This window comes from Salvelinus alpinus, chromosome 23, assembly GCF_045679555.1.
Source record: "Salvelinus alpinus chromosome 23, SLU_Salpinus.1, whole genome shotgun sequence".
Lineage (NCBI taxonomy): Eukaryota > Metazoa > Chordata > Actinopteri > Salmoniformes > Salmonidae > Salvelinus > Salvelinus alpinus.
In genome coordinates this window covers 11,049,442-11,076,882 of record NC_092108.1, presented here as the reverse complement: position 1 = coordinate 11,076,882, position 27,441 = coordinate 11,049,442, and the positions used below count along the sequence as shown (strand labels likewise).

Genomic DNA, 27,441 nt, shown 5'->3' with positions numbered 1-27,441 from the left:
TATATGCGTGCTGAAAGTCTGTTGTCAGCTATTGTGGTAGAACAGTCGGAATCAGCCTTGTTATGTCCTGTACTCGTGCTCCTGTTTCTCACCATAGAGCTGCCTATGATGACAGCTGGCGATGTTAAATGTGCCGGTCTCTCAGGCAGCCTCACGGTCTGATGAGGGTGGGAGCTCCTAGGATCTGAACCCGAGGTATAAGCCACCGGAGAGGGAGACAGAACAGAGGACGAAGATGCAAGTACATCCGGATCCGATCTTGAATGGGAAGACCCCAAGGAAGAAAGTGCTGGATCCTCTGGATCCTGGGCGGCAAAGCTGTTTCTGGTCTGTGTCATGTCCGGGCACAACCTCTCCAAGGATACCCCCATTTCCAGGGGGAGCTTTCTTCGACTTCCACGCGAGTGACGTACCTCCATGGCTGGTTGGTTGTGTCGAGAACAGCTCCGTTCTCCAGGGAAGGGGTAGACACCTTTGGGATGGAACCCTGCTGAGCACCAGCCAGTCGGCTGTGGAGAGCCGACACGACGGTGACACTTCCACCAGACCAGAGCAGTGTCCGGCTACTAGGGTGGAAGAAAAGGAAAAGGTAGGCGGGTGTGGATTCCCAAGTAGCTGGTGTAGGTTTTCTACTTGCTTGCTAAGAGTTGCCACTTTGCTCCTGTAGTCCTCCGCAAGCAAGCAGTTGCTACATTGAAAGTCAGTGCGGTCCACATCGTCCCGGATTGGTTTTATGATACAAGCCCCTACCTTAAAAAATATATATTTTTTATATTTTTTTGAATTTGACCCCCATTTTCTCCCCAATTTCGTGATATCCAATTGTTAGTAGTTACTATCTTGTCTCATCGCTACCACTTCCGTACGGGCTCGGGAGAGACGAAGGTCGAAAGCCATGCGTCCTCCGAAACACAACCCAACCAAGCCGCACTGCTTCTTAACACAGCGCGCATCCAACCCGGGAAGCCAGCCGCACCAATGTGTCGGAGGAAACACCGTGCACCTGGCGACCTTGGTTAGCGCGCACTGCACCCGGCCCGCCACAGGAGTCGCTGGTGCGCGATGAGACAAGGATATCCATACCGGCCAAACTCTCCCTAACCCGGACTTCGCTGAAGTTGGAGACTTTTATTTCCCTCACCAACTTTAAACATCTGCTATCTGAGCAGCTAACCGATCGCTGCAGCTGTACATAGTTCATCTGTAAACAGCCCACCCAATTTACCTACCTCATCCCCTTACTGTTTTTAATTATTTACTTTTCTGCTCTTTTGCACACCAGTATCTCTACTTGCACATGATCATCTGATGATTTATCACTCCAGTGTTAATCTTGTTGTAATAATTGTAATTATTCGCTCCTATGGCCTATTTATTACCTACCTCCTCATGCCTTTTGCACACAATGTATATAGACTCATTTTTTCCCCCACTGTGTTATTGACTTGTTTATTGTTTACTCCATGTGTAACTCTGTGTTGTTGTCTGTTCACACTGCTATGCTTTATCTTGGCCAGGTCGCAGTTGTAAATGAGAACTTGTTCTCAACTAGCCTACCTGGTTAAAACCTCTTGGCACTACAGGGGGTGCTGTTTCAACTTCGGAAAATATCGTCTCCAAATTAAACTGCCTCATACTCAATTCTTGCTCGTACAATATGCATATTATTAGTACTATTGGATAGAAAACAATCTCTAGTTTCTAAAACCGTTTGAATTATGTCTGTGGGTGACCCAGAACTCTTTCTGCAGCGAAATTCATGACAGGAACTGCGAAGGTCTGAAAACGAGGCTCTGTTCTCAGATCAGTTTAAAGCTCTGTATGTGTCCTATTTGTCGACATAAACTGCACCCGCCTTCCCCTGGATGTCAGTAACCAATGAGAAGTGGAATGGAGATTCTACGTAGTTCTCAAAGCTTATAAAAGGCAAAGGAACGAAGGGAGCTCTCTTTTCGACCTTCGTCATGACGCGAAACAAGACCTCAGGATGGCATTTTGAAACGCTCAGTTATCGGCCTTAGATATATCCGTCTGTAATTTAATTCGATATAGGTGTTAGAAACATCATAACGAAGTTATTTTAAACCGAATTATTTCAGTTTATTTGAGTATATTGCGATTTTCGAAATTCTTTGTGCTGCGCAATAGTGAGTTGGGCACCTCTTCGCCACATGGCTAATGTTCACAGCTAATTCCAAAGTTGAAGACGACTTTCTACAGCCGAGCAACGATTCTTTTGGACAAACGACAACTTGCCCAAGATTCTGATGGAAGCTCGTCCAAAAGTAAGAGCTATTTATGATGTTATTCCGTATTTATGTGGAAAAATGTAAATGGATTTGTTCGCCGTTAGTTGCGGCACTAGTCTGGCTGTAACGCACACTGTATGTCTAGTAACGTTAATTTTAAAAATCTAACTCAGCGGTTGCATTAATAACTAATGCATCTTTCATTTGCTGTCCAACCTGTATTTTTTAGTCAAGTTTACGATTATTTATCGATTATATTAGGTGCCTTTCCAAGATGGCGCCGGCCAGAATGCATGAGCTTTTGCGACTGATCACATTGTATAAACACGATTTGTGCTGCTAAATATGCACATTTTCGAACAAAACCTATATGCATTGTGTAATATGATGTTACAGGACTGTCATCTGATGAAGTTTATCCAGGTTAGTAAAAAATAATTTATCTTTTGCTTGATTGTTACGATCGCTAACCTCTGCTGCTGGTAAATTGCTTGTGTTTCTGGATATTGTGCTAAGCTAATATAATGCTATATTGTGTTTTCGCTGTAAAACACTTAAAAAATCTGAAATATTGGCTGGATTCACAAGATGTTGGTCTTTCATTTGCTGTATGCTGTGTATTTTTCAGAAATGTTTTAAGATGAGTAATTAGGTATTTGACGTTGGTCTCTGTAATTATTCTGGCAGCTTCGGCACTATTTCAGATTGCAGCTGCAATGTAGAACTGTGATTTATACCTGAAATATGCACATTTTTCTAAAAAAACATATGCTATAGAATAAATATGTTATCAGACTGTCATCTTATGAAGTTGTTTCTTGGTTAGTGGCTATATATATCTTTATTTGGTCGAAATTGTGATAGCTACTGATGGAGTAAAAAACTGGTGGAGTAAAAAAAGTGGTGTCTTTTGCTAACGTGGTTAGCTAATAGATTTACATATTGTGTCTTCCCTGTAAAACATTTTAAAAATCAGAAATGATGGCTGGATTCACAAGATCTGTATCTTTCATCTGGTGTCTTGGACTTGTGATTTAATGATATTTAGATGCTTGTGACGCTATGCTAGGCTATGCTAGTCAGCTTTTTTACTGTGGGGGGTGCTCCCGGATCCGGGATGCGTAGCCAGTAGAATTAAATAAAGGTGAAATAAAATAAAATAAAATAAAAATACAAATTGGTGCGTAACCCCACGGACCTCCCGGTCGCGGCCGGCTGCGACAGAGCCTGGGCGCGAACCCAGAATCTCTGGTGGCACAGCTAGCGCTGCGATGCAGTGCCCTAGACCACTGGGCCACCCGGGAGGGCTGCCCCTACCTTTTTTTAAGGTATCTGTGACCAACAGATGTATATCTGTATTCCCAGTCATGTGAAATCCATAGATTAGGGTCTAATGAATGTATTTCAATTGAAGGATTTCCTTATATGAACTGTAACTCAGTAAAATCTTTGAAAAATATCCATCTTGCGATTATATTTTAGTTCACTGTAGTTAGTCTATTGTATATAATAATTTATTTACTTATATGAACTGTAAATCTGTGAAATTGTTGCATGGTGCGTTAATATTTTTGTTTAGTATAATAAAAAACTATAACATTTACGTATTTACTACACAACAAACATAAGAGGAAAACAAACTAAAGAATAGCAATAAAAACTGAAAGACAAAAAAAACAGCCTAACAAAAAGCAAAGCAAAGGTGTGTTGGTTTATTGTTTACTCCATGTGTAACTCTGTTGTTGTCTGTTCACACTGCTATGCTTTATCTTGGCCAGGTCGCAGTTGTGTCTTATAAATATGCAAACAGTTTCGGCCCCCGTCAGGTTCTCTGGTAGGAAATTCCAGAGGCATAGTAACGTAGAGGGCGTAGTAACGTAGAGGGCGTAGTAACGTAGAGGGTCCACGCACCAACAGTACAGTCGTAATCCCTCTCGAGGGTAAACCCCTAGTTGTCAAATTTAACCTTTCAGGGGCCGGACCCACAGTAGTCTCCACCCGACCTGGACAGTAGCTCTGCACCCACATTGAGAGATCTGGGAAGATACGTCACCCTATGCGACAGGAAATGTGCACTGCTCCGTACGAGCAGATAACGGGCCAGGTTTAGGAGAGAGAGATCATGTTCCCCCCTCACTGAAACAGACGCAACAACAGAAGTCCCAGAGGCGGCCTCCCAAGTGGCACAGCAGTCTAAGACACTGCATCTCTGTGCTGCGTTACTACAGATTCTGGTTCGATACACAGCTGTATCACAGCCGGCCACGACCGGGAGAGCCATGAGGTGATGCACAACACCTCATGACTCTTTGTGTGCTTGAAAGGTTTGTAAATTGTGTGACGTGCTCTTCCTTCAGGCTGGCTGAAGAGTGAAGAATTTAGGAAATGCAGTCCATTCGGAAACTATTCAGACCCCTTGACTTTTTCCACATTTTGTTTCATTACAGCCTTTTTCTAAAATGGACTAAAACGTTTTTTTCTCAATAATCTACACACAATACTTCATAATGACTAAGCAAAAACAGTTTTTTTTAAATATTTTTGCAAATGTATTTAAAATAAAAAACTGAAATAATACATTTACATAAGTATTCAAAACCTTTACTCAGTATTGTTATAATCTCCACCCGGCACAGCCAGGAAAGGACTGGCCACCCTTCAGAGCCTGGTTCCTCCCTAGGTTGCTTCCTAGGTTCCTGCCTTTCTAGGGAGTTTTTCCTAGCCGCCATGGTTCTACATCTGCATTGCATGCTGTTTGGGGTTTTAGGCTGGGTTTCTGTATAGCACTTTGTGACATTTGCTGATGTAAAAAGGGCTTTATGAATACATTTGATTGATTGATTGATGTTGTTGAAGCACCTTTGGCAGTGATTACAGCCTCGAGTCTTCTTGGGTATAACGCTACAAGCTTGGTACGACTGTATTTGGAAAGTTTCTCCCATTCTACTCTGCAGATCCTCTCAAACTCTGTCAGGTTGGATGGGGTGCGTCGCTGCACAGAAAATTTCAGTTCTCTCCAGAGATGTTAGATCGGGTTCAAGTCCGGGCTCTGCTTGGGCCATTCAAAGACATTCAGACGCTTGTCCCAAAGCCACTCCTGCGTTGTCTTCGCTGTGTGCTTAGGGTCGTTGTCCTGTTGTAAGGTGAACCTTCGCACCAGTCAAGGATCTCTCTGTACTTTGCTCCGTTCATCTTTCGCTCGATTCTGACTAGTCTCCCAGTCCCTGCCACTGAAAAACATCCCCACAGCATGATGCTGCCACCATGCTTCACCGTAGGGATGATGTCAGGTTTCCTCCAGATGTGATGCTTGGCATTCAGGCCAAAGCGTTTAATATTGGTTTCATCAGACCAGAGAATCTTGTTTCTCATGGTCAGAGTCCTTTAGGTGCTTTTTGGCAAACTCGAAGTGGGCTGTCATGTGCCTTTAACTGAAGAGTGGCTTCCTTCTGGTCGTTGTACCATAAAGGCCTGATTGGTGGAGTGCTGCAGAGATGATTGTGGGCGGTCAGCTCTAGGAAGAATTTTAGTGGTTCCAGACTTCTTCCATTTAAGAATGTTGGAGGCCACTGTGTTCTTGGGGACCTTCAATGCTCCAGAAATGTTTTGGTACCATTGGCCAAATCTGTGCCTCGACCCAATCCTGTCTCGGAGCTCTATGGACAATTCCTTCGACCTCATGGCTTGGTTTTTGGTATGACATGCACTGCTAACTGTGGGACCTTATATAGACAGGTGTGTGCCTCTCCAAATCATGTCCAATCAATTGAATTCACCACAGGTCGCCTCCAATCAAGTTGTAGAAACATCTCAAGGATGACCAATGGAAACAGGATACACCTGAGCTCAATTTCGATTCTCATAGCAAAAGTTTGGACACACCTATCAACAATTTTTCTTTATATTTACTATATTGTAGAATAATAGTGAAGACATGAAAACGATGAAACAACACATATGTAATCATGTAGTAACCAAAAAGGTGTTAAACATATCAAAATATATTTTAGATACTTCAAAGTAGCCACCCTTTGCCTTGATGACAGCTTTGCACACTCTTGGCATTCTCTTAACCAGCTTCAGCTGGAATGATTTTCCAACAGTCTTGAAGGAATTCCCACATATTCTGAGCACTTGTTGGCTGCTTTTCCTTCATTCTGCAGTCTTTCTCATCCCAAACCATCTCAATTGGGTTGAGGTCAGGTGATTGTGGAGGCCAGGTCATCTGATGCAGCACTCCATCACTCTCCTTCTTGATCAAATAGCCCGTACTCCGCCTGGAGGTCATCTGGTCCTCCCAGACCTGGACTAAAGCATCCGCCAACTCCTGGACAGTCTGTGGTGCAACGTGGCGTTGGTGGATGGAGCGAGACATGATGTCCCAGATGTGCTCAATTGGATTCAGGTCTGGGGAACGGGCGGGCCAGTCCATAGCATCAATGCCTTCCTCTTGCAGGAACTGCTGACAAACTCCAGCCACATGAGGTCTAGCATTGTCTTGCATTTGGAGGAACCCAGGGCCAACTGCACCAGCATATGGTCTCACAAGGGGTCTGAGGATCTCATCTCGGTACCTAATGGCAGTCAGGCTACCTCTGGCGAGCACATGGAGGGCTGTGCGGCCCCCCCAAAGAAATGCCACCCCACACCATGACTGACCCACCGCCAAACCGGTCATGCTGGAGGATGTTGCAGGCAGCAGAACGTTCTCCACGGCGTCTCCAGACTCTGTCACGTCTGTCACGTGCTCAGTGTGAACCTGCTTTCATCTGTGAAGAGCACAGGCCGCCAGTGGCGAATTTGCCAATCTTGGTGTTCTCTGGCAAATGCCAAAAGTCCTGCACGGTGTTGGGCTGTAAGCACAACCCCCACCTGTGGACGTCGGGCCCTCATACCACCCTCATGGAGTCTGTTTCTGACCGTTTGAGCAGACACATGCACATTTGTGGCCTGCTGGAGGTCATTTTGCAAGGCTCTGGCAGTGCTCCTCCTTGCACAAAGGCGGAGGTAGCGGTCCTGCTGCTGGGTTGTTGCCCTCCTACGGCCTCCTCCACGTCTCCTGATGTACTGGCCTGTCTCCTGGTAGCACCTCCATGCTCTAGACACTACGCTGACAGACACAGCAAACCTTCTTGCCACAGCTCGCATTGATGTGCCATCCTGGATGAGCTGCACTACCTGAGCCACTTGTGTGGGTTGTAGACTCCGTCTCATGCTACCACTAGAGTGAAAGCACCGCCAGCATTCAAAAGTGACCAAAGCATCAGCCAGGAAGCATAGGAACTGAGAAGTGGTCTGTGGTCACCACCTGCAGAACCACTCCTTTATTGGGGGTGTCTTGCTAATTGCCTATAATTTCCACCTGTTGTCTATTCCATTAGCTTAACAGCATGTGAAATTTATTGTCAATCAGTGTTGCTTCCTAAGTGGACAGTTTGATTTCACAGAAGTGTGATTGACTTGGAGTTACAAGTGTGATTGACTTGTGTTGTTTAAGTGTTCCCTTTATTTTTTGAGCAGTGTAGTTGATTTATAGGTGACAAAGTGGAAATGATAATCACAGGGTATGCTATATTCAGGGTAAGATACCATAGATATTTAACACCACTGATACTGTGTCATTGTTGATGCCATTTTAAAAAATGCAGTTAGTGGAAAATGTATACATTCTAAAATACTGAGAAACTCATGTTAATTTCTTATATTATAGAGCATTGAACCACTGAAAACACCTGGGTCACCATTCATAAATTCCCATTGAAGTTGTAACTGTATATTTTTTTTCTGCAGACTCCAGGTAACAGTCAAGTAGGTGGTGAAGAGCAGGAATCTCCAGGCCCAGCATCAGCCACCATCTACAGTATGGTGAGAGATTACCACCCCCAGCCAATGAACCAGCCCACCATGGTGGGAGACCAGTCTCCACCTGAAGACTTCCCCATGACCTCCGTGACCTCCATGACCATGCCTGAGAGTATATATGCTACTGTATGGTGGGGGGGAAAAGAGTAGCAAACAATAATCAGAAATTTTAACAATCTATACCAGGATTGTATCACTTTGCTTTTTGTCGGCTATACACCTTTGAAGGCAATGTTCCCGCGTTCACTGAGAAAACATTCAATTCAGCTCAATCTGGAAATTATGTTTAAATGTACACAGCTGACAAACCATGATCAGATTGAGTCTTGGCCTAAGACCGCGGAAGATCCGTGCTATAGCGTGATTGAAATGTAAAGGCAATGTACCTGCGTGTGTGGGTACTGCATCGGTAAACTCTGCATATGTCGGCTCAATCGGAAATTACCTTTACATTTCTATCGTGCGACAATTCGGATATTCTTCCAAACAACGATCAACTACAGATGAAGGATCTTAATTTGATCACACTGTTGTTGCAGGAAATGCAAACTTGTAGTGTATTCGAGGTTTAAAAATGCTTCTAAAGTTTGGAATTTACACTTTAAAATATTAGACTTGATTTGCCAATACAAAAAATTAAAACCTCCACAAACATTTTCATTATTTATATCCCCATAATCCTGTTGCTTCAGGATATTTTCCTGCTGTGAGAAACTGGTCAAATTACGATCCTACATCTATAAGCACAGCTGTCTTTGAAAATTTTAAATATCTATATTTTTTCCTTGTAACATTTGTGAACCATCATGACAGTAGTATGCTGTAAAAGTACATAAAAATAAGTGAACATTTCAAATTATTCATCTTAATGGGTATTAAACAGAAACAGATAATTGATCATAGTGGGTATTAAACAGAAACACATCATTCATCATAGTGGGTATTAAACAGAAACACATCATTCATCATAGTGGGTACTAAACAGAAACACATCATTCATCATAGTGGGTATTAAACAGAAACACATCATTCATCATAGTGGGTACTAAACAGAAACACATCATTCATCATAGTGGGTATTAAACAGAAACACATCATTCATCATAGTGGGTACTAAACAGAAACACATCATTCATCATAATGGGTACTAAACAGAAACAAATCTTTCATCATAGTGGGTACTAAACAGAAACACATCATTCATCATAGTGGGTACTAAACAGAAACACATCATTCATCATAGTGGGTACTAAACAGAAACACATCATTCATCATAGTGGGTACTAAACAGAAACACATCATTCATCTTAATGGGTACTAAACAGAAACAAATTGTAACGGCAGTCTAAGTCGTCCTCCTCATCGGACGAGGAGAGGCGAGAAGGATCGGAGGACCAATGTACAGCGTGGTAAGTTTCCATGATTTAATAACAAGAAAACTAGACAAAATACAAAAACAACAAACGTACTAACCGTCACAGTCCCGTGTGGCACAAACTCTGACACAGGAAACAACCACCCACAAAATCCCAACACAAAACAAGCCACCGATATATGATTCTCAATCAGGGACAACGATTGACAGCTGCCTCTGATTGAGAACCATATTAGGCTGATCACAGAAACAGACAAACTAGACACACAACATAGAATGCCCACCCAACTCACGTCCTGACCAACACTAAAACAAGCACAACACATAAGAACTCTGGTCAGGACGTGACACAAATGAACCAAAAACATGTGATACTGTACAGTCAGATATTCTTATATCATGTTATGCTGTGCTACTGTACATTATACTATGCCATGTGCTATATTATGTCAAGCCCTAATAATATGTCTTGAAATGCTATGCTATCTTACATTAGGCTAAAGACATGCCACGGTACTTTGGCGACTAGTAAGTATTTTTTTCCTTTGGGCTGTATGTTTCAATGTGTAGTTCATACATGCATAATCTATGAGCAGAATTAACGTTTGACCTCAATAAGCAACTGTTTTTTGGAAGCTGTGCGGCACCATTTTCCCTACATTTACCTCAACGTGCGCCAGCCCGCTAGAAATTCAAGCTTCAGCCCCTTGCCATTTGAGTGACAGCTAGTAAGACACACACAAAGCAGAGCGAGAGAGAGCAATGACGTGGTGCACATATCTGCACATTTGTCACCCAATTTCGGGTATCACTTTTGGCTTGTGAGTGTTACTTTCAGAACTACTTCCTAAAAAATATAACAAATAAAGAATATCTAAGGTATGTTATTCTTATAGCAACAAATTAAAAGAAAAAGTAAATATTTTTGAAAACCTTTTTAATTACCTAATCTGATTTACATGTGCAGGCAACATCCTTCTGTTTCTGTGTACTGTACATTGTTACATAAAAAGGAACAGAATTATTAATCTCATGATTATATCTTCTGCTGTATATCGTCACATTTCATTGTAAATAATATCCTCACTGTGGGAAGCCCTGTCAATGGTAAAAATACAATAAACGTCGTTCTGTCACTCGTGGGCTTAAATCAGTGTTGTTTTTAGAATGTCCCTGATGTGGAGGTTGATGACTGCAGAGATCATGATGAATAGCCCCACAGACACCAGGAGAATCTTCAGCATTTACACAGACACGCCAGCAGGGGGAGACACTGAAATACAACAGATAGACATTATGTTACAGTTCGTCGAGTCCAGCACATCAGACAATAGGGTTGGGAGACTTCCATTTCAATTCCAGTCAATACAGAGAGTAAACCAATACCCCATAATGTTTTTAGAAATTAATAAACAATGAAAAGCTGAAATGTCTTGTCACTCAACCCATTTCTTATGGCAAGCCTAAATAAGTTCAGGAGCAAAAATGTGCTTAACAAATCACATAAGTTGCATGGACTCTGTGTGCAAAAGTGTTTAACATTAATATTTTCTCGGTATTTCACAGATGTTCCATTCCGAGAACAAATAACTTATCCAGTAGTGCCATTCTAAAGCATTTACTGTAAATGTCTGATTTGAGCGGCATGAAAATTCAATGATGCTACCTGAGCCTGATGAGCCATACATTTAATAAGAGACAAAGAAAAGCCCAAATCATTGTGTAGTTATTTAATGCATAGCCTATAGTATACTGTATAGGCTACCGCACATTACGTACAACAGAAAAGCCCATAGATCTAGCTATGCTCTCTTGGGTAAATAAATGGAACATCTTCAGTAATCTTCAGTAATCTTCGAGTGTAGATTGTATTGCATCATATGGACTGGAATTACGGACGTCATTCAAACCATGAAGCGGGGAGAGTACATGCAATGCTGGTGCAGCACATGCTGCCTACAAAGTTACAATTATAAGCTAGCAAATTTGATTTGAATTTAGAAATATAATAGTGCCTATTATACAGTTTTATAATTAGTAGGCTGACGCGTATATACCTTTAATAATATTTCCCCTAACGTTGTGCGACGTGGGCATTAGCATGTCTCCTCTTTATCTCTATTGTAGCTTCAATCCTTCTCTTTCAACAGTTAAATGAAATACGTTTCGTTGTAAGTATCTTCATCAGTGTAATGACACGCTTGAATAATAAATGGGACTAGTATAAGATGCTGACAACTATCACTTCTCTTCACAAAGATTGAATGATTATGGGTCTGAATAAATTACTGCAATAGCCTACTGCCATCGAGTGTTCTCTTCTTTCAAACACCCCGTGAGTGCTATTGGCTGCTGTATTTAACATTCAGCATCCCTCTTCAAATAGTCTATTAGTATATATACACACACACACTACATGACCAAAAGTATGTGGACATCTCAATCCAAAATCATGGGCATTATTATGGACTTGGGCCCCCCTTTGCTGCTATAACAGCCTCCACTCTTCTTGGAAGGCTTTCCACTAGATGTTGGAAAATTGCTGACTTGCTTCCATTCAGCCACAAGAGCATTAGTAAGATTGGGCACTGATGTTGGGCGATTAGGCCTGGCTCGCAGTCAGCGTTCCAATTCATCCCAAAGGTGTTCAATGGGGTTGATGTCAGGGCTTTGTGCAGGCCAGTCAAGTTCTTCCACTCCGATCTCGACAAACCATTTCTGAACAGATCTCGCTTTGTGCACGGGGGTATTGTCATGCTGAAACAGTTAAGGGCCTTCCCGAAAGTGTTGCCACAAAGTTGGAAGCACAGAATCGTCTAGATTCTAGACTCTAGAATGTCATTGTGTGCTGTAGCGTTAAGATTTCCCTTCACTGGAACTAAGGGGCCTAGTCCGAACCATGAAAAACAGCCCCAGACCATTATTTCTCCTCCACCAAACTTTACAGTTGGCACTATGCATTTCGAGCAGGTAGCGTTCTCCTGGCATCCACCAAACCCAGATTAATCCGTCGGACTTGACAGGTGAAGTGTGCTTCATCACTCCTGAGAACGAGTTTACACTGCTCCACAGTCCAATCAATGGTGGCAAGCTTTACACCACTCCAGCTGACACTTGGCATTGCGCATTGGTGATCTTAGGCTTGTTTGTGACAGATTATGTGGAAATGGGTAGACAACTGAACAATTTTGGTCATGTGTGTTGTCAACAACAGTGATATTTGAAGCGTGACACAGGTATAAGACATTACGTCTCCCGTATTCTCCAGTAGTAAATTGTAAGACGCTTCAGTATTGGTTCTAATATAAGGCATCAGGTACCGAGACCAATTAAGAGGCACAAATACCATTACTACTCACCGGGGAAGTAGGTATCACTACCTTAAATTCTTAGAGGGCGTGCATTAGAGCCATGAGACAGGACATCTAAACACCTTAGACGCCGTCGAGGGAGGAGCAGAAATAATCACCATTGAAATGGCATCAATTTATCAAACTGGATAAAACTGGTCAGTATTTCCCTGCTGACGGAAAATTCAAATAATATGGTCACAGTGAAAGTCACCAACAGTGGTTTCAATGGCCAAGGTAAGACAAAAAGAAACAGGGAGGAAAGGGCAGTGAATAGGTCCCAAGGTCAAGGCGTCAGAGCCCAGTTTTAGGTGTGGGGCTGTTGGAAAAGGGAGTGTGGAATGGTAAGGCAGCCTACTGCACCAGCTGCCTTTGGAGGGAATGCTAAGAGGCTGGCCTCTATATGGTCGATTGTGGTTCGGCGAGAGGACGGTTTCTATATGGAGGAAGCCACGTCTCACAACTTTCTAATAGATACTGGCGCTCAGACATCATGGATTTCTTACATTAAAAAACTGGCTAAAATTCCAACAGGAAAAAGTATTACATTTAGCGGGGTAACGGGCAGAATCAAAAGCGATATGACTAATACCCATGTCTGACCATAGGACCAGTAACAATACCCAGATCATTTTACATGGCGACAGGTGTGGAACCAATTTTGGGGTTGGATAAACTATGCGAAATGACGAGGGAATGGATTCTAAAAGGTAACAAGTTAAAATTGGCACGGCCAAACACACACGCAAGCTCAGAAAACATGATTTACTTTTTTTTTTATCTCATGACACTTTATTCAGTCTTATTCTGAAATAGCTTGATGGAATTGACTAAAGGGAGGAGCATTGGGGTTGCCAAACCTAAAATGACCTTTCAAATGTTGTTCATGACTAAGGGCATTGAATATCCAATGGAGATTGGTAATAGTACAGTATATGCAGTAACCGTGGGGATGGATTAAAACACAAACAATTAATGAGTGGAGGGAGGTCAATGGACTGCCGGTGAACCGAAGGTATCATGTTTTGTTTTGTCTGTAATTAAAACTTGTTGCTGATTGACATTTAGCATAGGGAATACTAACGAAATGTACATGTTGTTTTCCAGGAGAGGATGGGGTGTCCCTATCTCTCTCTTTGAAATGTTTCCCAAGGCTGTTGTCTTGGGAAGGTAGTTAGTGAAATTCTGCAGTTCTATTAAGTATAAAGGTGCCCGGATTCAGGTGTAAAGGGAGCTCCCAATTAAGTAAGACCTGGCAATTTGTTTTTTCCCTACGTTTTACCACACCAGCACACGCACCCCACCGGTTATGAATATTTGTTAATGGTGTTAACACCATGTCTGATTTAATTGTGTGGGATCTTTTAATTTAGTTTTAGTAGGTTCTTCATGGGTTAGAAAGGATGCATGTAACGTCCTGACCAGAGTTATTATGTGTTTTGCTTGTTTAGTGTTGGTCAGGACGTGAGCTGGGTGGGAATTCTATGTTGTGTGTCTAGTTCGTCTGTTTCTGTGTCCTGCCTAATATGGTTCTCAATCAGAGGCAGATGGTAATCGTTGTCCCTGATTGAGAATCATATATAGGAGGCTTGTTTTGTGTTGGGATTTTGTGGGTGTTTGTTTCCTGTCTCCTGTGTCAGTGTCTCTGTGTTCTGCACCAGATAGGTCTGTATCGGTTTTCAAGTTTGTTGTTTGTAGTGTTTCACTTGTTCTTAATTAAACATGTTGAACACTGGCTACGCTGCATTTTGGTCCTCTCCTTCACCCCAGGAAGAAAGCCGTTACAGAAACACCCACCAACAAAGGACCAAGCAGCGTAGCAACGGGCAGCAGCGACAGCAGCAGCAGCGGCCCAGTACACAGTACTACTGGACACAGGAGGAATGGTCTTGGGATGCACCTTAAAGGGCACACAAATCAAAAGTAAGTATCTAATACAAATTTTGGGTTGCACACATGTAAGTTCTCCAGATAAGAAATGTACTGAGAAACCCAATGTAAACCTGGTACACAGAATGTTTCAGATGTCTTTAAGTAAGTAGACTAAAGTTCAGGGAAAGAACAGGAAAAGAACATACTCACTTAATGGTGTTAACTGACCTCTGTTCTGACTTTCTGGTGAGGCCTGAACACCCTCGCCAGAAAGGCTAGAGACATTGGGCTAGATTTAAGTATAATATGAAGTTTTGTTGTTTTGGTTTTGTCTTGCTTCAATACAAATCTCACCAGACTGGTTCTGCTGTCTGGCCGGGATATCTCCGCAAGGGCTAGCCCTCTAACTCCTTGACCCTGTAACTCTGCGGTTAGGTCGCCAATATGATAAGGGAGTACAAGCCAATATAATAAGGGAGTATAAACCAATATGCAAAATGGTTTCAACAGTGTGTTGTTATGCTCTTTGACATTTGTCTTAGAAATGTTGTATTAAGAAAATTTGGAATGTAATAATTAGTCATAAGGTGAATAGTTTGTCTGGATTTCCTGAATCAGAAACGCCCTAAACTGTTCTGGACTGTCCTCTCGAAATTATGGCGATAGTGATTCCAGATGTTATCTGGATGCATGGAAGGGATAACAGTCTGAACCTCACCCCCTGTAACCGGCTGAAGTAATGACGACAATGGCATTCACTACTGCCCTGTACCAGTTCAATTGGTAGTTTTAAATTTTACCCCTTTTTCTCCCCAATTGGTAGTTACAGTCTTGTCCCATCACTGCAACTCCTGTACGGACTCAGGAGAGTCGAAAGTCGAGAGCCATTAGTCCTCTGAAACACGACCCTGCCAAGCTGCACTGCTTCTTGACACACTGCATGCTTAACTCTGAAGCCAGCCGCACCAATGCGTCGAAGGAAACACGTACAACTGGTGACCAAAGTCAGCATGTAGGCACTCGGCCCTCCACAAGAGTCGATCCGAGCGCAATGGGACAAGGAAATCCCGGCCAGCTAAACCCTCTTCTAACCCTTCAACGACGCTGGGCCAATTGTGTGCCGCCTCATGGGTCTCCCGGACACAGCCGGCTGTGTCACAGCCCGGGATCTAACCCGGGTATGTAGTGAGGCCTCAAGCACTTTGATGCAGTGCCTTAGATCGCTACGCCACTCGTAAGGCCATCCTGCACCACTTCTACCTAAGACCCAAGTCTGAGCCAACAACCTGTGTACGGGCAGAAGGAGTGTGGCATGAGTCCTGAAACTGCATGTGGAGTGAGCATGGAGAGCGGTCACGTCCAAACTCCTCTCATGCTGCTGGTGCACTGGTTGGAAAATGGACAAGACATAATGGACCCGACAGAATGGTGGTGAAGGCTCAGGTGAGATTTGTTCTCTTGGGAAAATGAGATTATTCCCCAGATATTGCAGTCGGGACATTATCAAGAGCCATCAACTTTGACAGCCATGAGATACACGTGTGCCATTGGCACAAAGGACTGTCATTCTAAATTTGGGATGTATAAATTATCAATAGTTCTAATTATGATTCGGGAAATGAGAGGAGAGAGAGAAAGCTGCCCTTTAAGTTGTGAGGAGAGCACAAAGTGGTTTCTGAAACGAATGAAATATTTGTAAGAATCCATTGACTCAAGGGAGGGTTTCCTCCCAGGAAACCGTACCTTTTCATATCTGCCGAGAGGGAGGTTATCAGAGAACCCACTACATGGTAGCTTGGGCTAACCGTAATAGGGACATTGATAATAAGGGCTTTGTTTTACCATGTCATCAGAATCCTAATGTTAAAGCCAATCAATACATATGGCTTTCTGGATGATACAGTCCAATTAACTACTTACAAGGCTCGTAGTCTGCATCTTGCTTTGACACCCGAGGATGAGGATGAAAAAGACTGGGTAAAAGTGAGTGGGATAACCAACATGAAACATATTTTCATAGGAGCCCAGTGAAGCATAGAACAGAACAGGTGGACGGTCTTTGTCCCAATCTCATGCTCATCAAGGGTGGTGTGAAAGTATTAAAAGTTTAAATGTTTTGAGTCTAAGTATTCACCCCCTTTGTTATGGCAAGCCTAAATAAATTCAGAAGTAAAAATGTGCTTAACAAGTCACTTAAGTTGCATGGACTCACTGTGCAATGGTGTTTTTTAAATGACTACCTCATCTCTGTACCCCACACATACAGATAATTGCAAGGTCCTGCAGTCGAGCAGTGAATTTAAAAACAGATTCAACCACAAAGACCAGGGACGCTTTCCAAAGTCTTGCAAAGGGCACTTATTGGTAGAAAGGTAATAACATTTAAAAAAGCAAACACTAGATAATCCTTTTGAGCATGGTTTAGTTATTACACTTTGGATGTTGTATCAATACACACAGTCACTACAAAGATACAGGTGTCCTTCTTAACTCAATTGCTGGAGAGGAAGGAAACCGCTCAGGGATTTACCATGAGGCCAATGGTGACTTTAAAACAGTTACAGGGTTTAATGGCTGTGATATGAGAACTGAATTTGGATCAATTAGTTCAAGTCTACTAAACTAAATGTAGATCAAGTCTACTAACCTAAATGACAGAGTGAAAAGAATGCCTGTACAGAATGAACATTTTCCAAAACATGAATCCTGATTGCAATAAGGCACTAAAGTAAAACTGCAAAAAAATGTGGCAAAGAAATTAACTTTGTCCTGGATGCAAAGCGTTATGTTTGGGGGAGTACCACTTCATATTTTCAAGCATGGTGGTGATTGCATCATGTTGTGGGTATGCTTGTCATCTGCAAGGACTAGGGAGTTTGTTTAAAAATAAATGGAATAGAGCTACGAACAGCCAAAATCCTAGAGGAAAACTTGGTTCCGTCTACTTTCCAGCAGACACTGGGAGACATATTCACCTTTCATCAGGACAATAACCCAAAACAAGGCCAAATATACACTGGAGTTGCTTACCAAGATGACATTGAATTTTCCCGAGTGGCTTAGTTACAGTTGAGTTAAATTGTCTTGAAAATCTAAGGACTGTAAAGTTTGGCTTAGAGTCTAAGGTAGATATCATAGTCAAGACAACGCATCCTTAGACATTGAATGTTTGCCATCCTGCTATATCAGGTAAATAGAAAATTACAATGTATAAGTGTGATGTCAGGGAAAGTTATGTGCGCATCATTACTCAACAAAAAAAAAATTAAGCCAGTTTATACAATTAAAAAAACATTACAATACATTCACTGTCACGCCCTGGCCATAGAGAGGGTTTTATTCTCTATTTTGGTTAGGCCAGGGTGTGACTAGGGTGTGCATTCTAGTTTCTTTATTTCTATGTTTTCTGTTTCTATGTACTCAATCAGGGACAGCTGTCTATCGTTGTCTCTGATTGGGAATCATACTTAGGCAGCCTGTTTTTCCACCTTAGTTGTGGGTAGTTGTCTGTGTTAGTGGCCTGTATAGCCCTAGTCAGCTTCACGGTCGTTTTTGTTTTTTCTTGTTTTTGTCGGCAACATTTATAAAATAAAAATAAATGTACGCTGACCACGCTGCACCTTGGTCCGGTCATTTCCACCCTGACGACGATCGTGACAGAACTACCCACCACAAACGGACCAAGCAGCGTGGAAAGGAGGAATGGACATGGGAGGACATCCTGAATGGGAAAGGATCCTGGACGTGGGAGGAGATCCTGGCGGGAAAGGATCGCCTGCCCTGGGAGCAGGTGGAAGCAGCGAGGAAGGCAGAGGCAGTGAGAAAAAGGGCCCAGGATTACACGGGGTCACGGCTGGCACAAAAGACCGGGAGGCCACTCCACAATTTTTTTGGGAGGGGGGACACGGGGAGTGTGGCAGAGTCAGGATTCAGACCTGAGCCAACTCCTCGTGCTCACCGTAAGGAGCGTGGTACTGGTCACGTGCGCTCCACCGCATAACACGGTGCCTCCAGTGCGCGTTCACAGCCCGGTGCGCTACATTCCAGCTCCCCGCATTGGCCGGGCTAGAGTGGGCATCCAGCCAGGACGGATGGTGCCGGCTCAGCGCATCTGGCCGCCAGTGCGTCTCGCGGCCCAGGATATCCTGCGCCGGCTCTGCGCACTGTTTCTCCGGTGCATCTGCACAGCCCAGTGCATCCTGTGCCAGCGCCCCGCCTTTGCCGGGCGAGGGTAACCATCCAGCCAGGACGGGTTGTGCAGGCTTTACACTCGAGACCTCCAGTGCGCCTCCACGGCCCAGTGTATCCGGTGCCTGCTCCCAGAACCAGGCCTCCTGTATGTTTCCCCAGCCTGGTGAGTCCTGTACCTGCTCCCAGAACCAGGCCTCCTGTATGTCTCCCCAGCCTGGTAAGCCCTGTGGCAGCTCCACGCACCAGGCTGTCCATACGTCTCCTCACTCCAGTGATGATCCACGGCACGAAGCCTCCAGTGATGATCCATGGCACAAAGCCCCCAGTGATGATCCATGGTACGAAGCCTCCAGTGATGATCCATGGCACGAATCCTCCAGTGATGATCCAAGGCACGAAGCCTCCAGTGATGGCCCATGGCACGGAGCCTGCAATAAGGATCCATGGTATGAAGCCTCCAGTATTGATCCGCGGTCCGGAGACTGCAGCGACGGTCTCCAGTCCGGAGCCTCCAGCGACGGCCTCCAGTCCGGAGCCTCCATCGACGGTCCCCAGTCCGGAGCCTCCAGCAACGGTCCCCAGTCCAGAGGCGCCACCAAAGTGGAGGGAGCCAGAGGTGGAGCGGGGTCTGCGTCCCGCACCGGAGCCGCCACCGAAGTAGATTCCCACCCGGACCCTCCCCTATAGAGTCAGGTTTTGCGGCCGGAGTCCGCACCTTTGGGGGGGGGGGGGGGGGGTACTGTCATGCCCTGGCTTTTATTCTCTATTTTGGTTAGGCCAGGGTGTGACTAGGGGGGGCATTCTAGTTTCTTTATTTCTATGTTTTCTGTTTCTATGTTTTGGCCGGGTATGGTTCTCAATCAGGGACAGCTGTCTATCGTTGTCTCTGATTGGGAATCATACTTGGGCAGCCTGTTTTTCCACCTTAGTTGTGGGTAGTTGTCTGTGTTAGTGGCCTGTATAGCCCTAGTCAGCTTCACGTTCGTTTTTGTTGTTTCTTGTTTTTGTTGGCGACATTTATAAAATTAAAATAAATGTACGCTGACCACGCTGCACCTTGGTCTGGTCATTTCCATCCTGACGACGATCGTGACATTCACAGACACTGTGCCCTCAGGCCCCTACTCCACCACATATACAGTACAAAATCCAAGTGTACGTGTGTGTGTATGCTATCGTGTGTATGCATGTGTGTGCCTGTTTTGTGTTGCTTTACAGTCCCTTCTGTTCCATAAGGTGTTTTTTTAATCTGTTTTTGAAATCTAATTTTACTGCTTGCGTGAGTTACTTGATGTGGAATAGAGTTCCATGTCAAGTCATGGCTCTATTTAGTACTGTGCGCCTTCCATAGTCTGTTCTGGACTTTTTTGTATTTTATTTCTTACATTATTAGCCCAGAACGTGTTTTGTGTTATTACATACAGCCGGAAAGCACTTTTGGATATCAGAGCAATGGTAACTCACCAGCATTATGACCAGGAATACGACTTTCCTGAATTGGATCCTTTGTTCGTACCCCCAGGGCAATTGAACTTATCCCAGAGGCTACTCTAAGACGTCGCAGGCAGAGAAGAGATATTTTCTCAAGCCGATACCACGACGGCCCTCAAAGAACTAAACTGGACTTTATACAAACTGGAAAACACATATCCTGAGGCCGCATTTATTGTAGCTGGGAATTTTGACAAAGCGGAGGAAAATGCTACTAAAGTTCTATCAACACATTGACTGTAGTACTCGCTCTAGTAAAACACTAGACCACTGCTAATCACCTTTTCAAAATGGTTACAATGACTCCATTTAGCTCCTCCCCTCCTATAGGGAAAAACTCAAACAAGAAGTACCCGTGCTAAGGTCTATTCAACGTTGATCTGACCAATTGGAATCCATGCTTCAAGATTGTTTTGATCACGAGGACTTGGATATGTTCCGGGTAGCTTCTGAGAATAACATTGACGCATTCACCGACACGGTGACGGAGTTCATCAGGAAGTGTATAGGGGATGTTCCCACTGTGACTATCTAACCAAACCAGAAACCGTGGCTATGTCAGGGTTTGTGTGCAGAGATGTAGCGGAGTCAAGCGCAGGACACAGGTGTTGAGCAAAACAATGGCGTTTACTTAAAATACAAGCAAAAATTCCTCAATGGGAATATAACAAACACACATGCACCAACAACAACCACTAACGAAACAAACAATCACGGACAGAACAGAAATGTATGCCAGAGGGTTAAATAGGGAACATGATAGGGGAATTGAAACCAGGTGTGTGTAATACAGACAAAACAAAACGAAACTGAAAAATGGATCGGTGGTGACTAGAAAGCCGGTGACGTCAACAGCCGAACATCACCCGAACAAGGAGAAGGGCCGACTTCGGCGGAAGTCGTGACAGTACCCTCCCCTTGACGCGTGGCTCCAGCAGCGCGACGACACCGGCCTCGGGGACGACCCGGAGGGCGAGGTGCAGGGCGATCCGGGTGGAGACGGTGAAACTCTTGTAACATTGAAGGATCTAGAATGTCCTCCACCGGTACCCAGCATCTCTCCTCCGGGCCGTACCCCTCCCACTCCACGAGGTACTGAAGGCCCCTCGCCCGACCCCTTGAGTCCATGATGGCTCGTACGGTATACGCCGGGACCCCCTCGATGTCAAGAGGGGGCGGAGGAACCTCCCGCACCTCAGACTGCTGGAGCGGACCAGCCACCACCGGCCTGAGGAGAGACATGGAACGAGGGGTTAATGTGATAATCAGGGGGGAGTTGTAACCTATAACAAACCTCGTTCAGTCTCCTCAGGACTAAATGGCCTCACAAACCGCGCACCCAGCTTCCGGCAGGGCAGGTGAAGGGGCAGGTTTCGGGTCGAGAGCCAGACCCGAAACTGTATGCACCGGGGCCTCACTGCGGTGGCGGTCGGCACTCGCCTTTTGCCTCCTGACGGCCCGTTGTAGCCGCACATGGGCAGCGTTCCATGTCTCCTCTGAGTGCCGAAACCATTCATTCACCGCAGGAGCCTCAATCTGGCTCTGATGCCATGGTGCCAGGACCGGCTGATAACCGAGCACACACTGAAAAGGTGATAGGTTGGTAGAGGAGTGGCGGAGGGAGTTTTGGTCCATCTCCGCCCAGGGGATGTAAACCGCCCACTCCCCCGGCCGGTCCTGGCAATAGGACCTCAGAAACCTACCCACATCCTGGTTGACTCTTTCCACCTGCCCGTTACTCTCGGGGTGGAAACCTGAGGTAAGGCTGACCGAGATCTCCAGGCGTTCCATAAACGCCCTCCAGACTCTAGACGTAAATTGGGGACCCCGATCAGAAACTATATCTTCAGGCACCCCGTAGTGCCGGAATACGTGGGTGAACAGGGCCTCCGCAGTTTGTAGAGCCGTAGGGAGACCGGGCAAAGGAAGGAGAGGGCAGGACTTAGAAAACCGATCCACAACGACCAGGATCGTGGTGTTACCCCGCGACGGGGGAAGATCCGTCTTGAAATGCACCGATAGGTGTGACCACGGTCGCTGTGGAACGGGAAGGGGTTGTAATTTCCCTCTGGGCAGATGTCTAGGTGCCTTGCACTGTGCGCATACCGAACAGGAGGAAACATAAACCCTCACGTCCTTAGCTAAAGTGGGCCACCAGTACTTCCCAGCAAGGCAGCCCACCGTCCGACCGATGCCAGGATGACCAGAGGAGGGTGACGTGTGAGCCCAACAGATCAAACGATCGCGGACATCAAACGGAACGTACAGACGCCCAGGTGGACAGTCAGGTGGAGTGGGCTCTGCACGTGACGCCCGATCGATGTCCGCGTCCACCTCCCACACCACCGGTGCCACCAGGCGAGAGGCTGGAATTATGGGAGTGGGATCTGTGGACCGCTCCTCTGTATCATACAGCCGGGACAGTGCGTCTGCCTTAACGATCTGGGAACCTGGTTTGTAGGAAAGGGTGAAAACAAAACGGGTGAAAAACATGGCCCACCTTGCCTGGCGAGGGTTCATTCTCCTCGCAGCCCGGATGTACTTCAGATTGCGGTGGTCAGTCCAAATGAGAAAAGGGTGTCTAGCCCCCTCAAGCCAATGTCTCCACGCTTTCAGAGCCATGACAACAGCCAGCAACTCCCGGTCCCCCACATCATAGTTTCGTCCCTTTAGTGGCGTACCCAAGCGCTGAGACAGCACAGCCCCTATCCCTGCCTCGGACGCGTCCACCTCAACTATGAATGCTAAGGAAGGATCAGGATGAGCCAGCACGGGAGCCGAGGTAAACAGAGCCTTCAGGTGACCAAAAGCCCTGTCCGCCCCAGCTGTCCACTGCAGTCGCACCGGTCCCCCCTTCAGCAGTGAGGTAATGGGAGCCGCTACCTGACCAAAACCCCGGATAAATCTCCGGTAGTAGTTGGCAAACCCTAAAAACCACTGCACCTCCTTTACCGTGGTTGGAGTCGGCCAATTACGCACGGCTGAAATGCGGTCATTCTCCATCTCTACCCCTGACGCTGAAAAGCGGTACCCTAGGAAGGAGATGGACTGTTGGAAGAACAGACATTTCTCAGCCTTGACGTACAGGTCATGCTCCAACAGTCGACCAAGCACCCTGCGCACTAGGGACACATGCTCGGCGCGTGTAGCGGAGTATATTAGAATGTCATCTATATACACCACTACACCCTGCCCGTGCAGGTCCCTGAAAATCTCATCTACAAAGGATTGGAAGACTGATGGAGCATTCATTAACCCGTACGGCATGACGAGGTACTCATAATGCCCAGAAGTGGTGCTAAATGCTGTCTTCCACTCATCTCCCCCCTTGATACGCACCAGGTTGTAAGCGCTCCTGAGGTCCAATTTTGTGAAGAAGCGCGCCCCGTGTAATGACTCGGTCATACTGGCTATGAGAGGTAGCGGGTAACTGTATTTTACCGTGATCTTATTTAAACCTCGATAATCAATACACGGGCGCAAACCTCCATCCTTCTTCTTCACAAAAAAAACAACTTGAGGAGACAGGTGAGATGGAAGGCCGAATGTATCCCTGTCCCAGAGATTCGGTGACATATGTCTCCATAGCCACCGTCTCCTCCTGTGACAGAGGATACACGTGACTCCTGGGAAGTGCAGCGTCTACCAAGAGATCTATCGCACAATCCCCCTGTCGATGGGGTGGTAATTGAGTCGCCTTCTTTTTACAGAAGGCGAGTGCCAAATCGGCATATTCTGGGGGAATGTGCATGGTGGAAACCTGGTTTGGACTTTCCACCGTAGTGGCACCTAAGGAAACACCTACACACCTCCCTGAACACTGACAGGACCATCCCTTGAGAGCCCTCTGTTGCCACGAAATAATCGGATCATGAGAGGCCAACCAGGGAAGACCCAACACAACAGGAAACGCAGGAGAGTTGATCAGGAAGAGACTAATTCTCTCCTCGTGATCCCCCTGCGTTCTCATAGCAATGGGCGCTGTGACCTCCCCAATCAGCCCCGATCCCAAAGGACATCTATCTAAGGCGTGTACAGGGAAGGGAACATCCACAGGAACAATAGGAATCCCTAATCTATGTGCCAAAGAGCGGTCAATAAAGTTCCCAGCTGCGCCTGAATCTACTAGCGCCTTATGCTGGGGATGCGGGGAAAACTCAGGAAATTCTATGGGTAACCACATGTGTGCAACAGGGGGCTCTGGGTGAGTTGTGTGCCTACTCACCTGGGATGACCCACCAGTGCTCCGCCTGCTACCTCGACTTCCAGGAGAAACACCCCAGCACCGACCAGCATTGTGCCCTCTGCGGCCACAGTTGGTGCAGGGAATGGTCCCCCCTCCGGTCCCCCTCAGAGCAGCCCCTCCTAACTCCATAGGTGTTGGATCCAAGGTGCTGGGTAATGGAACGGGCGGAGGTGATGGGTTATGATTGACCGGAAGACCTCCTCTCTCCCATCTGTCCATATTTTGCAGCACGCGATCCATGGCTGTCCCTAGACTGTGTAACATGGTTGCGTGCTGTTGGACTTGCTCCTCTACTGGGAGAGAAGGGCTGGCTGCACCTGCTGACTCCATTTGAAAAGGTCCGTGATTCTGTCAGGGTTTGTGTGCAGAGATGTAGCGGAGTCAAGCGCAGGACACAGGTGTTGAGCAAAACAATGGCGTTTACTCAAAATACAAGCAAAAGTTCCTCAATGGGAATATAACAAACACACATGCACCAACAACAACCACTAACGAAACAAACAATCACGGACAGAACAGAAATGTATGCCAGAGGGTTAAATAGGGAACATGATAGGGGAATTGAAACCAGGTGTGTGTAATACAGACAAAACAAAACGAAACTGAAAAATGGATCGGTGGTGACTAGAAAGCCGGTGACGTCGACCGCCGAACACCACCCGAACAAGGAGAAGGGCCGACTTCGGCGGAAGTCGTGACAGGCTAGATGGCAGCATTTACCCAAAACTGACAGCACGAACCACCACATTTCACCCTGGCAAGGTGACTGGGAATATGGTTGAATACAAACAGTGTAGTTATTCTCTCCGTAAGGCAATAAAACAGACAAAAAGTCAATACAGAGACAAAGTTGAGTCACAATTCAATGGCTCAGACATGAGACGTATGTTGCAGGTTCTACAGACAATCATGGATTACAAAGGGAAAACCAGCCACGTCACGGACACCTTATGTCTTGCTCCCAGACAAGCTAAATACCTTCTTTGCCCGCTTTGAGGATAACACAGTGCTCCCAAGGAATGTGGGCTCTCGGTAGCCGCCGTGAGTAAGACATTTAAGCGTGTTAACCCTTGCAGGGCTGCCGGCATCCCTAGTCGTGTCCTAAGAGGATGCGCAGACCATTTGGCTGGATGGAGTGTTTACTCACATATTCAATCTCTCCCTATTCCAGTCTTCTGTCCCCACCTGCTTCAAAATGTCCACAATTGTTTCTGTACCCAAGAAATCAAACTTAACTGAACTAGATTACTTTTGCCCCGTAGCACTCACTTCTGTCATCATGAAGTGCTTTGAGAGGCTAGTAAGGGATCATATCACCTCTACCTTACACCCTAGACCCACATCAATTTTCTTACCGCCCCATAGATCCACAGACGATGCAATCGCCATTGCACTGCACACTGCCCTATCCCACCTGGACAAGAGGAAAACCTACGTCAGAATGCTGTTCATTGACTATAGCTCAGCATTCAACACCATAGTACCCTCCAAGCTCATCATTAAGCTCATGGTCCTGGGTCTGAACCGCGTCCCGGACTTCCTGACGGGCCAGGTGGTGAAGGTAGGAAACACCTCCACTTTGCTGATCCTCAACACAGGGGTCCCACAAGGGTGCATGCTAAGTCCCCTACTGTACTCCCTGTTCACCCATGACTGCAAGGCTAGCACACCTCCAAGTCAATCATCAAGTTTGCAGACAACACAACAGTAGTAGGCCTGATTACCAACAATGATGAGACAGCCTACAGGGAGGAGGTGAGGGACCTGGTGGAGTGGTGCCTGGAAATAACCTCACACTCAACGTCAACAAAACGAAGGAGCTGATCGGAAACAGTTGAGGGAGCACGCCCCTATCCACATCGACGTGAACACAGTGGAGAAGGTGGAAAGCTTTAAGTTCCTCCGCGTACACATCCCTGACAAAGTGAAATGGTCCACCCACACAGACTGGTGAAGGCGCAACAGATTCACAATTGAGAGCGTACTGTCCGGCTGTATAACCGCCTGGTATGACAACAGCACCGCCCGCAACCGCAGGGCACTCCAGAGGGTGGTGTGGTCTGCCCAACGCATCACCGGGGGCACAATGCCTGCCCCTCCAGGACACCTACAGCACCCAATGTTACAGGAAGGCACCATGGTCATCAAGGACATCAACCACCCGAGCCACGGCCTGTTCACCCCATTATCATCCAGAAGGCGAGGTCAGTACAGGTTCATCAAAGCCGGGACCGAGAGGCTGATAGAAGCTGTTTATCTCAAGGCCATCAGACTGTTAAATAGCCATCACTAGCCGACTACCACCCGGTTACTCAACCCTGCACCTTAGTGGCTGCTGCCCTATATACATAGACATGGAATCACTGGCCACTTTAATACTGTTTACATACTGCTTTACTCATCTCATATGTATATACAGTATTCTATTCTACAGTATTTTTGTCAATGCCACTCCGACATTGCTCATCCTGATATTTATATTTCTTAATTCCATTATTTTTTACTTTTTAGATTTGTGTATTGTTGTGAATTGTTCTAAACTACTGCACTGTTTGAGCTAGGAACATAAGCATTTTGCTACACCCACAATAACATCTGATAAATATGTGTATGTGACGAATAAAATGTTATTTTATTTGTTGATTTACATGATATTGGTACAGGGGAGGCCATGGGAAGGTCCTGAATGCTTAGAATGTATCCCAAATGGCACCCTATTCCCTTTATAGAGCTTCTTGGTCCCTGGTCCAAAGTAGTGCACTATATAGGACATAGGGTAACATTTGAGGCAGACATTAATGATTT

At 45.6% G+C, this 27,441-nt stretch overlaps 1 protein-coding gene across 6 annotated transcripts in view; it reads left to right on the top strand.

Annotated features, from left to right (window-relative positions):
• LOC139550235 (SLAM family member 5-like) overlaps positions 1–27,441 on the top strand; it is a 266,184-nt gene that overhangs the window by 23,721 nt on the left and 215,022 nt on the right. For 2 of the 6 annotated variants that reach the window (XM_071360977.1, XM_071360973.1), the window contains one exon: positions 8,047–9,438. The exons of 2 other annotated variants lie outside the window; for them this stretch is intronic. The gene's annotated coding sequence lies outside the window, so the exon portion shown is untranslated. Of the gene's footprint in view, positions 1–8,039; positions 9,439–27,441 lie in introns of those variants that run through there. 2 more of the 6 variants (XM_071360972.1, XM_071360976.1) reach the window with 2 other exon arrangements.